Here is a 12,657-nt window from a genome sequence, read left to right on the forward strand (position 1 = left end):
TCATCATCTTCAAGGCTGTTAAGTATAAATATATCCAGATACAGACAAAAAAAGACTTCCGGCAAATAATAAGCTCACTGGATAGAAAAATGGTCATCCGTTAACAGACATCGCGCTAATATCGTACAGTACTGTCTCTGACCTTGATAACGGCTTTCGTTCGGCTAGTAAGAGAAGCCACAAGCTTGTTCAAGAATGCCAATAACCAGCTGAAGCCAAGCACTTGTAATTAGCCTCGTAGAGCCACCATATTGCAAGGGTGCTGTTTCTTACGTTTCACCCGCCGCTCGGATCGAGGCAGCTGAGTGTTCCTCAAATCAGACACGTATTGCCGTTGTTAACTTGGAAGGCGCAGTTGTCTACAGCTTACTCTATGCACTCGTCGGCATGCATCGTTTCAAAAGACACATTGAAAAATTCTGACTCATCGGACCACGTTACAGGGCTGCTGTCCACTGTCTGTGTTTTTTGGCTTGCTAAAGCTCAATTGTATCTACCACCGTGAGCAATAGGCTTTTTTGAGGTACCTGAATGCAGATGGCTATTGCATGACGTTCCCTTCAAAGTGTTCGCTCGCAAATTGTTTGAGACGTTCCTGCATTCGCTGACATTAGCAGTTCCAGTCAGATTTGAAACCAACCGTCCGCCGCTCGTGGTCTCGCGGTAGCGTTCTCGCTTCCCGAGCACGGGGTCCCGGGTTCGATTCCCTGCGGGGTCAGGGATTTTCACCTGCCTCGAGATGACTGGGTGTTTGTGTTGTCCTCATCATTTCATCATCATCCAGGAAAGTGGCGAAATTGGACTGAGCAAAGATTGGGTAATTGTACGGGCGCTGATAACCACGCAGTTGAGCGCCCCACAAACCAAACATCATCATCATCATCATCATCATTGAAACCAACCGCCCCAAGACGTGACGCTCCGCTCCTCTCTTGTCGCTGTCGGTTAAGGTAGTTGTATGGTCACTGCCCTTACAACTTGTTGTATGGCTGGGAGTGATACACCATTCCTTGTAAACACGTTGATGCAGCAGCACATCAGTCAAGTTCATTTACTCTATACTAGTGGGTACGTCCAAACTCGACAGTTCATCTCTGGTATTTTATCACTTCTCGACGTAGACTTACCTTATTCCGTTTGTTCCACACAACCGATTGTAACATACACCACGTCTCTGTCATTACTGACGTCATTGTTCTAGAACTGAAAGACCCGCGACGGTTTTAGATTAATGTTGGTTCTTCAGTGCTGCATTCTTCAGCTAGCTGTGCTATTGGTTTGCCATCGAACTGGTAATCCTGAGAGTATTGGCGGGCAACTTTACCCCCAAGGTACGCGTATTATGGTAATAAAGTTGCAACCGTGTGCCTAAGTGCCACCAAGTAACACAAAAAATATGAGAATGATCTCTTTAAATCAGAACATTTTGTACTAGCACTGTGTTTATTATGCTTCTAAGTTCATAGAAAACAAGCGTACGATGTCTGAAGTTCGTTCACAGTACAGTAGCACTCACACTATTCCACAACTGCTCTCGAGTTAGTCTTTGATTTTGTGATTCATTCCGGTCGCCGTGTTGCCCCGTTTCATATCAAACTAACATGAATCGACAATCATTCATGTTCGGCCTGCTTTCCGGACTCCGATGCGTGACTGCGCAAACCGTGGTCGCTTGCGACTCGCTCTATACACGCCTCAGGACAACTGCCTCGACCGGAATCTACAGGCGCCAAGACCGCTCCTGTACCCAGATTATGGGGCACCCCAGCAACGCATGTGGGCTTTGGTCCGACCCAACCCTTTCCTAGAAACATTTTCCGCACGGAATGGACTTGCACATCAGTACGATAGCTTAGTTTTCACACATTATCCATGCGTCTAAAAGAGTTGTTTCGGACCATCATACAGCGCCAGAGACCACTACAGTGGCTGTCACGAAACTAGGCTGGCGAGCGACATCTCATCTTCTTACAACTTCGCCAGTTAATGATAATTTCAAAAGGCAATAAAAATTATGAAAAAATTAGACATCTCTGCTTCTAGTCTAGAGTAAGATGGAGTACAATCCAAAATTAAATTCTTGCCAGCGTTACGAAAAAAAGTTACAGAATATTTTCTAGAAAAATAATTCTTTACTTCAACCTTTGGTAGAAAACAGAAGCACTAACATATTTGAACTAAAAAAAAGGAATATTCTCGAAGTTTATACATAGGTGCTTGTGATACATATTTCATCGTGAAAACATAAGCGCAACTGAGATAAAAAATAATGTACTGTAAGAGATGTGAAACTAAAAAGTCGTCGCTGATGAATTTGCATTCTATTCGACCTCGTAGAAATTTCAACGAGTAAGTTGTTAAGGAAACTTTAGTTTTGGTAACATGTCGGACATCGTTATTGTATCGTATTGCCTGTGAACGTAATTTATTTACGAGGTACACAGTATACTTTTATGAAGCCGCCAGGATTTTTGTTTCGATGGCTGGCCGTAATAGGACCGAGAACATTCACTGCCCCCTGAAAAGTTTTTATTTCCAGCTATTGCGATCCTCAAACACTGTATCCGTCAGCCAGAAACCGAAATATGATATATAAAAGTAACTTCAGGGCAGAGTTTCGGTTCCAGTGGCAATATATATGTTTCTTCGTAAATTTTTGTGAAACCCAAGTTTTATTTAAGTATAGTGCAAGCGTATTGTACTCAGCACGCTATGAGGCTCGCTATAAGCAAAAACGTCGTTCTTGCTGTTGCAATATTTCTGCATCCCATTAAAAATTTTCGTCCATCGTTACTCTTTCAAAATCGAAATCCATTTGGGTGGAGAAGAGGAAGATGTGAGGTCTCTGAGTCAGAATGAATATTTCTCTCACGGAGACAACCCTGCATTTTTCTAGCTGTTGGGTAGTCTCCTCTGTCGTAGTTATCAAGTACAGTTCTGTGAAGTAACTTTTTGGTAAAATCGTCCAATTCCTTAAACTTCCGTTTTAGTTTATATCTCTTTCTCGGAGTATCGAAGCACCTGCAAACATCTGGATACTGTGCCGACGCTGATGCACTGTTAATACGGCACACAGTCGATTCTGAAATACCACAGAGTGTTGCTGTCTGTTTATTAATTTGTGCAAAATATATATTATTCCTGGTTTGTTTGCTGTTGGCCAGATCAGAATTTGTGCAAAGAATATAATATTCCTGGCTTGTTTACTGTTGGGCAGATTAGTAAAACAGCTTCAGTACGTTCGATATCGCAATTTTAGGTTGTTTTCGAATGTTCCGTCCCCCTGTACACTCGCCGAACGGTGTAGCACTACACGTTGGTCCTTGCTTGTGGTCGCTACAAAAACAGGTCAGTGTACCTTCTCGCGGAAGACTGAAATCACACGCGAACACACGATATCAGACGGGAACAACGAGTGTACAGCAGACGTTAACCTCCTCCGCCGTTTCAGTGTGTGTGTGTGTGTGTGTGTGTGTGTGTGTGTGTGTGTGTGTGTGTGTCAAGAGAGCTGTGAAGCTGAACGTCACGCAGCGGGTGTGATCTTGAGCATCGTATTTTGGTGACGACCATTATACGTTAGAATGCCTTGTGTGCATTCAACACAGGTTTGTAGCCTCATTTTTGGTATAGTGAATTGCCATTGAACGAGACAATGAATTTGTTGTAAATGTACACTTGATTCCGATTATAAATTAACAATAAGAACCAAGTTCATTAAACACATTTATGCTTAAAGGCGTGCCGTTGTACGTAGTTAAAGCTTCAAGAAAAGAGGCTGGTTAATGTTTAATTTCTATTTCTGGAAAGGAATTAGAGACGAAATACGAGCTCAGTTGTGGGAGAATGCGAAGTTTAATCGATCGTGGCGATATTTGGAGAAACTATGCCAGTGTTCGTCTTACGTGGTTTAGGAGAACTAAAATACTACGCAACCAAGAGGTGACCGAAGGAGATTTGAACCGCGATCCCCCGAATTCGACTCCTGTGCCTTTAACAATGCTTTGTGCTGTGGCAGTTTGTTTAATTCTACAGAAAAAGCAAATGAAGCCTGCCTGGTTGGTCGTTGCGCTCTTCAGTCCGAAGACTGATCTGACGCAGCTCTCTATGCTATCCTAACCTGCATCACTGCGGAACCACCGCAACCTACATGCACCTCAACCGCTTACTGTAGTCACACTTTGAGCTCCCGCCGCACTTGCCTCCATTATCACAGCAATCGTTCCTTGAACCTGCATCACAGTGCGTGCTGCCAACGTGTCCCGCCTGTCGGTCAAGTTGTGCCGTGAAGATCTTTTCTCCCCGACTCGATTCAGTACCCCTGTTAAAATTACATACCTCTATTAAAATTATAAATTTAGCGGATTCGACTAAAACTTCGGATATAAAGCATTTTAAGCTATCTTATAACAAATTAGAAGTCGAAATTTCCGTAGCCTATTCAAATGTTTTATTGGATATTTCGCATTTTTGAGTAAAAATCGCAGACACAGTCCTCGCCAAGTCATAATTGCTGTCAGAAGGGTTGCTGCCCGGTTACCCGCTGGGAGAAGGTTCGAAAAGCAGATCTTTTGCCTCAGGTGATATCTGTTTATCTCCTTCACTAGCCATTTTCTGGAATTTCGAGATGAGTGGTTTCGAGGCTGCCAGAAGGCCATGGGATACGTCATCATCCCCATCTCGCGGGAATATTTGCGCAGGATGCCCTTATTCCGGGATTCCTGCTCATCTTGACACAATCGACCAATAGGCAACGGAGCAGCTTCGATTATAGTATATCCGTGAATCAAAACTACGTGGACTGATGTCGGCATCGGGCACTATTGAAGTATACTGTGCATTAGTGAACAATAATTATATGCCGTGTGGCATTCGGCACAGTAAAAAATTATCTGTCCACTATAAACACGCAAATATGCGTACGGAATTACATTTGATCCTGTCGGCTGTAATATGAATTTAGTAGGAGAGCCATTTACAGAAGTGGAAGCACGCGTAGGTAGCCAGCGATTTCGGATAATATCGGTAATAATTTTGTTTTAAATCGATATACGTCACTACGCTGATTAAAAATGTCATAAACGTACCTTCTGGAGTGATCTCCATCTTATTTTATTCTGGCAGCTCGGCAGGACCGGTGTTGTATATTGAAAAGGCTACACGAACGATATCAGAAAAATGTGTTGTTGTCCTATTCACTGTTTACCGGCAACAAAAAAATGGCTCTCAGCACTATGGGACTCAACTGCTATGGTCATAAGTCCCCTAGAACTTAGAACTACTTAAACCTAACTAACCTAAGGACAGCACACAACACCCAGCCCTCACGAGGCAGAGAAAATCCCTGACCCCGCCGGGAATCGAACCCGGGAACCCGGGCGTGGGAAGCGAGAACGCTACCGCACGACCACGAGATGCGGGCTTATCGGCAACCGTCGCGGCACTTATTATATCGACTTGTGACTAGAATGCTGCCGTAGCATTTGACGAGAATGCACCTGTGATATCTACACATGATTTCGCGTGACTTGTACTTTTTCCTCCTATCTATGTAATTATGTAGTTATGTAGTTCTCAATTCGTTCGAGCAATTAATCATTCATAATAGCAAACACAGTCATAACTCAGTCACTTAAAATGATTCAGAAATTTTACTTGTTACAATGAAATCAGGCGATGATTCTTCTTCTCTGCAAGTTCGTGCTTTGCGGCAGTCTGCTAACCTGTACAAATAAAATGCCTCGTATTTTTGGGAGCGTTGTATAATCAGTCGGGAAACCTCAGATCAAGCGGATATTTGGCTTTGATGAAGTTTAACCTTCCGAAGAAGTAATGGAGCTCTTGGATTATTAAATGCAGGTTCGTATCCAATCTTTCGGAAGTTCCCTTCTGATTAACAAGTACGCAATATATCGATGAATATCATTAATTCTCAAATGTCAAATAATATATATTTCCCTTTTAATCGTACAATTTCGTATCAGTTATCTTTTGTCATAAATCTCAATATTCAGATTACAATTCTTCAAACAACGCTCAGGCTAATCGGCACGAAGACAATCCCGGAAGCTTTTTTCTAACAACCACCAGAGAGAGTACTACAAAGAATAATTATGCGCTCATTGCATAGCTATTGTATGACACTACTTTGCGCATGGATTCTGCGAGTATGAAGATAGAAAATTAGTAAACGTCATTCAAGGGTAGAATTGTATCAGAATGATTCATCGAATATAAAGAGATGTTACAGACGTAAGGAGGGTCGTGCACATTTTTCTTTTCTATGCTGTCCACGTTTTGAAGCGAATTGACTCACTGTGCGGCGATAGAAATTCAGAATTCAGATGTGTTGTCTGGCGTTTATCCAATTTATGCCCAGTTTAATCGCATAGAAGAGCAAACAAGGCTGAATACCGGAATGTCTATTCACATTTGTAGTAGAGCTTAATTCGACGCGTCTCTTCGTTTACAGTACAAAAGTTTTTGTGACACATAATGACTGCAGTAGCAACGTTGTGTGGCGGTAGCGTGTCACGTGCCTTCTCAGAACCCGACTTGGGCTCGCACGGCACTATTTTCGCGAGCAGCCGTACTTTTCGATGAGCCCGTGCTTCACATTCATTTAGTGCGATCTCAGACGCGAGCGCCGCGTCAAAGGAAATCAAGCCTCGGCGGGCTGCAGCCTTTTGCCTTTCGCCTGCAGTTGGCCGGCCACGACGCCTCATCGGACTCTGTTCCCTTCCCTTGCCTTCCTTCCTCCCTTCCTTCCGTTCCCTGCTTGCTCTTTGAAGTCGCTGCCCCGAGAGGCGCCTTGCGCAAGGCACGCGCTGCGCAAACAGGCCGCGCCGCGCTGCTCCGCCGCCTCACGCGCGCGCCCGTATTTCATCCGCGCCGCCGGCTCCCCATTTTGTTTTGCTCACGCCGTGTGACTGCCGCGCCTTAAAGAACTCCTCCACCATCGTACGATTTTTCCCTTTTTTCGTTCCCCACTTATTTTACCAGGATAAGCTAGGAAAGGCGAGCGCATAGAGAGAGAGAGAGAGAGAGAGAGAGAGTTTTGACATTGTTGATTGGACTACACTATTTGAAATTTTGAAGATACCAGGGATAAAATACTGGGAGAGAAAGCTTATGTACAGCTTATACAGAAACCGGAATGCAGTTATAACAGTCGAGGGCCACGAAAAGGGAAGCAGTGGTTGAGAAGAGAGTAAGAGAGGGTTCTAGCACAGTCTAACATTATACACAATAATCAGTTATTCAAAATGACAGTCACAGTCGCATTATTTATTTTGCCTCCAACCGGGTTTAACCCGCGGCGGGTTGGACTCCAGCCAGCGACCAAATGGTGTAAATTGCCCTGAAGATGACCCCGTCGCGGGTTGAAACCGGTTGGCGGCGAAATAAGTAATGCGATTGTGACTGTCATTTTGAATAATTGATTATAAGTAAATTAATCGCTGTTTATCTCCATACAACTATGTTGTCTAAAAATTTAACATTATACAGTCACGACACTCACTGCTGCGAAAATGGTTCCATCTGACAGCTGGAACGGCACTAGCGCCCCTAGCGGCGAGAAAGCCAACTGTAAGATTAATACTTGTGTTTATTTTTCTACTTATCTAATTAACGAAATAGTTATTACATTTTTGCGTTTCAAGCACCAGTAAATCAACAGACATGAATGATCATGAAATAAACGTAAAAGCAGCCGACTCTCACTGGTTCAATGAAATAAGCTATAACTTATTCACGAAGAAACACTTTCGATTATGCGTATATCTGTTGCTTACTTCGCTGAAAGCAAGAGAATATAACCACAGATTTGACGCATGAAAAGTATCTTATCTCTGTCGTTGTCCGTTCTTATCATGATACCCACTTTCCGTTACAAGGAAGAAATTTGTATTGAGTCTAATGATTCGTGCGAGTCTTCTTACACTTCAGTTTCTAGTGTAAGAATATTTTTGTAAATATAGTTACTTTTGCTTCAGAAGCGAATTTGTTGAATATTCTTGCGCCTTGTTGCTCAGATGTAGCAATAATTGTGCAGTAGGAAACAATTTCATTGCTTCTGACGTTTTATTATCACGTCTGTGTGGTTTTCCCGCCAGTCAAAGTTGCGATGGCGTTCTTCGTATGTTAAATAATGTAGGAATTGCTTGCCATGCAGTTTTCCTACGGAACACATCTACTAATTTGTCTGCAAGTGTAATGACGAAAACCTCAAGTTGTTGAATAGATACAGGCGTCTTTTTGCAAAAGGCCGGGTCTATTCACTAGTCTCATTTTTTTCTTAAAAAAAGGCTACATTCTTGGTAAATATTTGTTGGTTACAAGAGAATCGTAAGTAAACTTCCCTGTAATGTACTATTTCGTATCTCCCAGGGACCTTAGGGAAATAAAGAAGACAAATGTGGTGTCATTTTTAGTTAGATTGTTGAGATGCTACATACATTTCCTATATAAAAGCTATGTTACGAATTAATATAAATGATACTATTCACACCCATCCGATATCATACTCAGAAGTGCAGTTTTCCGGCCGCGTGGAGAGCTGATGTCGCCTTTTATAACAAAAATGAGTAGGAGTATCGTAACTGGATGTGTTAGATTATGGTCATAACCCCTTCACCGCTGTAATTCGGTCTGTACAATGAGCAAGCAGTACGGGAAACCAAGGAGAAATTTCTAACGGGGATTAACGTTCAAGGAGAACATATAAAAACTTCGAGAATTACTGATGACATCATCGTTCTGTCAGAGACGGCAAAGGACTCGGAAGAGTTGTTGAATAGAATGGATAGTGCCATGAAAAGGCAGAGAAATAGGGCGATAATCAGTTCAAATAAAAGGAGAACAGAAGCTTTGGCAATGCGGTACTACAGAAAAATGGTGAAAATTTAATTGGCATATCAAGTAACTAATGAAGATGTGCTGAATCAAATTGCGGTGGCGGAAGGGGGGATTAGCGCAATAGAAGGGCTCAGTTGATGGGTCAAAAAAATGGTTCAAATGGCTCTGAGCACTACGGGACTTAACATGTGTGGTCATCAGTCCCCTAGAACTTAGAACTACTTAAACCTAACTAACCTAAGGACATCACACACATCCATGCCCGAGGCAGGATTCGAACCTGCGACCGCAGCGGTCGCGCGGTTCCAGACCGTAGCGCCTAGAACTGCTCGGCCATTCCGGCCGGCTACTTAATCTAACTTAAACTAACGAGGACACACATACACACACCTATGCCCAAAGGAGGACTCGAACTTCCGACGGGGAAGCCCCGCGGACCGTGACAAGACGCCTCAGACGCATGTTAAGAACAACCTGGGGCGTAGGTACATGTCCAGAAAGTCTGTTCTGTATACGTATAAACCACGGGTAGGCAACCGGCGGCGGCCCAAGGGCTGAATCCGGCCCGCAATTGGTTTCAATCCGGCCCGCGGAAGAAATTCGTGGGAGTTAGCGGGGAGGGTACGCTCACGTAGTATATATTTGGTGTTACAGCAACAACCCTTCTCTATGCTATCTTTCATCGTTAGTCTTTTTCGACAAATATTTAAAAAACGTTTGCTAGTAGTGCCTATGGATATTAACACAGTCAATTTCAGGGAGTCGAACGAGCTACTCTTAATTGCTTGTCGACTGGAATTGCCATATTGATTGCCAAATTTTTTTCCTATCCTTTCTCATATCGAAATTAATAGATATTTCTTCTCCGTTGTGGACGTATTAGAACTCTTCAGTTTTGAAATTGAAGGTAAATTTATACTGAATTAGCTGCAACGATTTACTCGTATTGGCCTTTACTTTTCGATGATGCCATTGCAGGATGCCTGAGGTCCCATGTTCAGGTTTTCAGATTTATTTACGTGTCGTGAGTATTGTTTCTTTACTAACGGCGTTACAGAATTTTGCAACGGAAGTTTCTAAGAGGCTTCTAAGAGAGCTATTGTAAAACGTTTGTAAGTAAAGAAATAATGTTCACGACGCGAAAATAAGTGTAAAGCGTTTGAAGGTGAGGTGAAAATAAAAGCGTATTTTGAGGCATAGTTTGTTGGCGCGATGTGTCGGGAAAGCTATGCCATTCATATTGGTGCGCTACCCCACGAACATTAACGTCACGGATGCTATAGTTTTGATTTTATGCGCTAGGAGCGCTGTTGTCGCGTCCGTCACGTGACGAGGTGGCCCGCGAGATTAAATAGGTATGTGAATCAGGCCCAAACGCCAACAAAGGTTGACCATGCCTGTTTTTCAGGAGCTTTCACTTGGTTGTAAAGTAAACGCTCGACTGGAAATCAGCTTCCAAATATCCCGAGTTGGTATTCTATTTGCCCCAGTAAAAGCTCGCCTTGTATTTGGCTGAAAAGCCCGTGGCTCTTCGAAATGTCATTACTCAAAAGCCCACTTTACGTTTAGGGGTTTTAAGTATTAAAATTATACGCATAACGTTGTGGTTTGAACTAGCCACAATAAGGCAGTACAGTAGAGTGGAGTAAAGCAGAGATGAGGCGAGAGTAAAAGCGCAGATGTAGCGCGTCTGCCCCTGTATCCTCTCCTGCCACCGCCCCCGCCACGCAGTTGCTGGTGGTGGTGGTGGTGGTGGTGGTGGTGCAGCTCCCAGGGGGCACAGTAATAATACGCCGGCCAGAACGCAATTATTGGCCGCAATCTAGCGGCGACCCGGGGCGGCACACCCAGGCCAGAACCGGGCCCTCGCCGGCAGCTGTGCTGGGCGGCTAAGCAACCCCCACCCACGCACTATACCTCACGCTACTGTCGGCCTCACTGCCGACCCTCACCCAACATGTGCTACTACCCGCCGCGTCCACGCCGCTCATCACAACCCTGCATTTTCGTCCAACGTCCGATTCGACTCTCTTTGTCCAACTGGTTTCTTATAATTATGTTGGTCGATTCTTGATTTTTGTGACATAGTGGTGGAGTCATCTCTTGAAGTAGACCTAACGTCCGGCATACTACAAGGAAATGTGCTAGGACCGCTGATATTCTCAGAGTTTAAATGGTGCATCAGAAACAAATACCGGTAACGCTCTTTTCCGGAACGTCATTACTTTCAAAATTGTGTCTAACAATGTATCGTTAGCATTGTTTGTCATGGTACAGTTTATTTATAGTCTATAATACGAATACATAATGTACATCTCTCTGTGGATCCAATCTACACTGTACAGCACGAGAAACTTCGTTATTTGTAACCCGCGCTACACAGCAGCCGGTAGTCTTTGATGGGTGGGGTTGAGTGCACCTAAAGGTTTTTTTTTTTCAAGAGATTGGTTTAATAACGATCACGCAGCGGAAGAGAGAGGAGCGCGCGTGCGCCGTGGCCACTTAGTTTTCCAGTGGCTGTTCGGTCGCCACAGCCCAGCCTGCATTCCGGCAGTTATTAAACGCGCCTGTGGATCGTGCTTCTGATCGAGAATCGAATATTATGTCGGTGGGCACATTTATGAATACTGGTAGTGTGCAGATGGAGAAACCAAGGCCCTGAAGAACCACCAAGAAGCCAAGAAACGTCGTGAAAGTAAGGCTGGCGATTTTGGATTCCCGCAAGCGATCTGCACGCTAATATGCAACTGCTCTTGCAATTCCTGAGCGCACACTGACACGAATTCTTGATGAAGATTTAAAATTTCATCCATACAAGCTGGCAGTGGTTGCACGCACTTAATCCACGCGATTTTGTTTCTCGAAAAATTCCGCACGAAACCTCCATTGAAAACCTGCCTCATGACGAGGCACATTTTCGTTTATCTGGCTGCGTAAATAAACAAAACATACATTGTTGGAGTGGCACGAACCCCCGCGAACTTCATGAGCAGCATATAGAACGTGTGATTGTTTCGCGTGTATTATCTAAAACTGGCACTATCGGCACATGGTTTTTCGAAGAGCACGGTAAGGCAATTACGGTCACTTCTGAAAGTTCTGTCCAGGTGATTGACAAGTTTTTTCTTCCCGAACTTCAAGAAATGGATATGACGGATGTCTGCTTCCAACAAGACGGCGCCGGGGGTGGCACGGCGCTAACATCAGTGACTCTGGCGCGAACACCTGCTCCGTCTCATTTCTGTGAGTGGCGATCTTCAGTGCCCATGCACGCTCGCCAGATTTAGCGTCCTGCTACTTTTTCGTATGGTGCTGTCTTAAATCCTTGGTGTATACCATTCCGTCATGGCCCCTGTTTGAGCTGCGGGGCAATATTCGTGCTGCTGTTGCCGACATAGAGAGATATATGCTCGACGGAATGGACCGAAGCTTCCGATTTCGAGTCACCAAATGCACTAAGCAGAACGTAGGCCAGTCTCAAAGTATCATTTTCAGAAACTAATGAAGGTGGCGCAGTGGTTAGACACTGGACTCGCATTCGGGAGGACGACGGTTCAATCCTGCGTCCGGCCATCCTGATTTAGGTTTTCCGTGATTTCCCTAAATCGCTCCAGGCAAATGCCGGGATGGTTCCTTTCAAAGGCCACGGCCGACTTCCTTCCCTAGTCCGATGAGACCGATGACCTCGCTGTCTGGTCCTCCCCAAAACAACCCCAACCCAGAAACTAATGAAGTAAAATTTTAAATGTACGTCTATGTTAACAAAAGGAAAATGAAATTAGTATCTCTAGTACTTTCTAT

The 12,657-nt window shown here is 44.1% G+C and overlaps 1 protein-coding gene across 1 annotated transcript in view; it reads left to right on the forward strand.

The window, feature by feature from the left end:
* The window catches only part of LOC126184753 (neuronal calcium sensor 2), a 347,004-nt gene that overhangs the window by 11,842 nt on the left and 322,505 nt on the right, over positions 1 to 12,657 (forward strand). The gene's annotated exons all lie outside the window — the stretch shown is intronic.

This window comes from Schistocerca cancellata, chromosome 1 (assembly GCF_023864275.1).
Source record: "Schistocerca cancellata isolate TAMUIC-IGC-003103 chromosome 1, iqSchCanc2.1, whole genome shotgun sequence".
Lineage (NCBI taxonomy): Eukaryota > Metazoa > Arthropoda > Insecta > Orthoptera > Acrididae > Schistocerca > Schistocerca cancellata.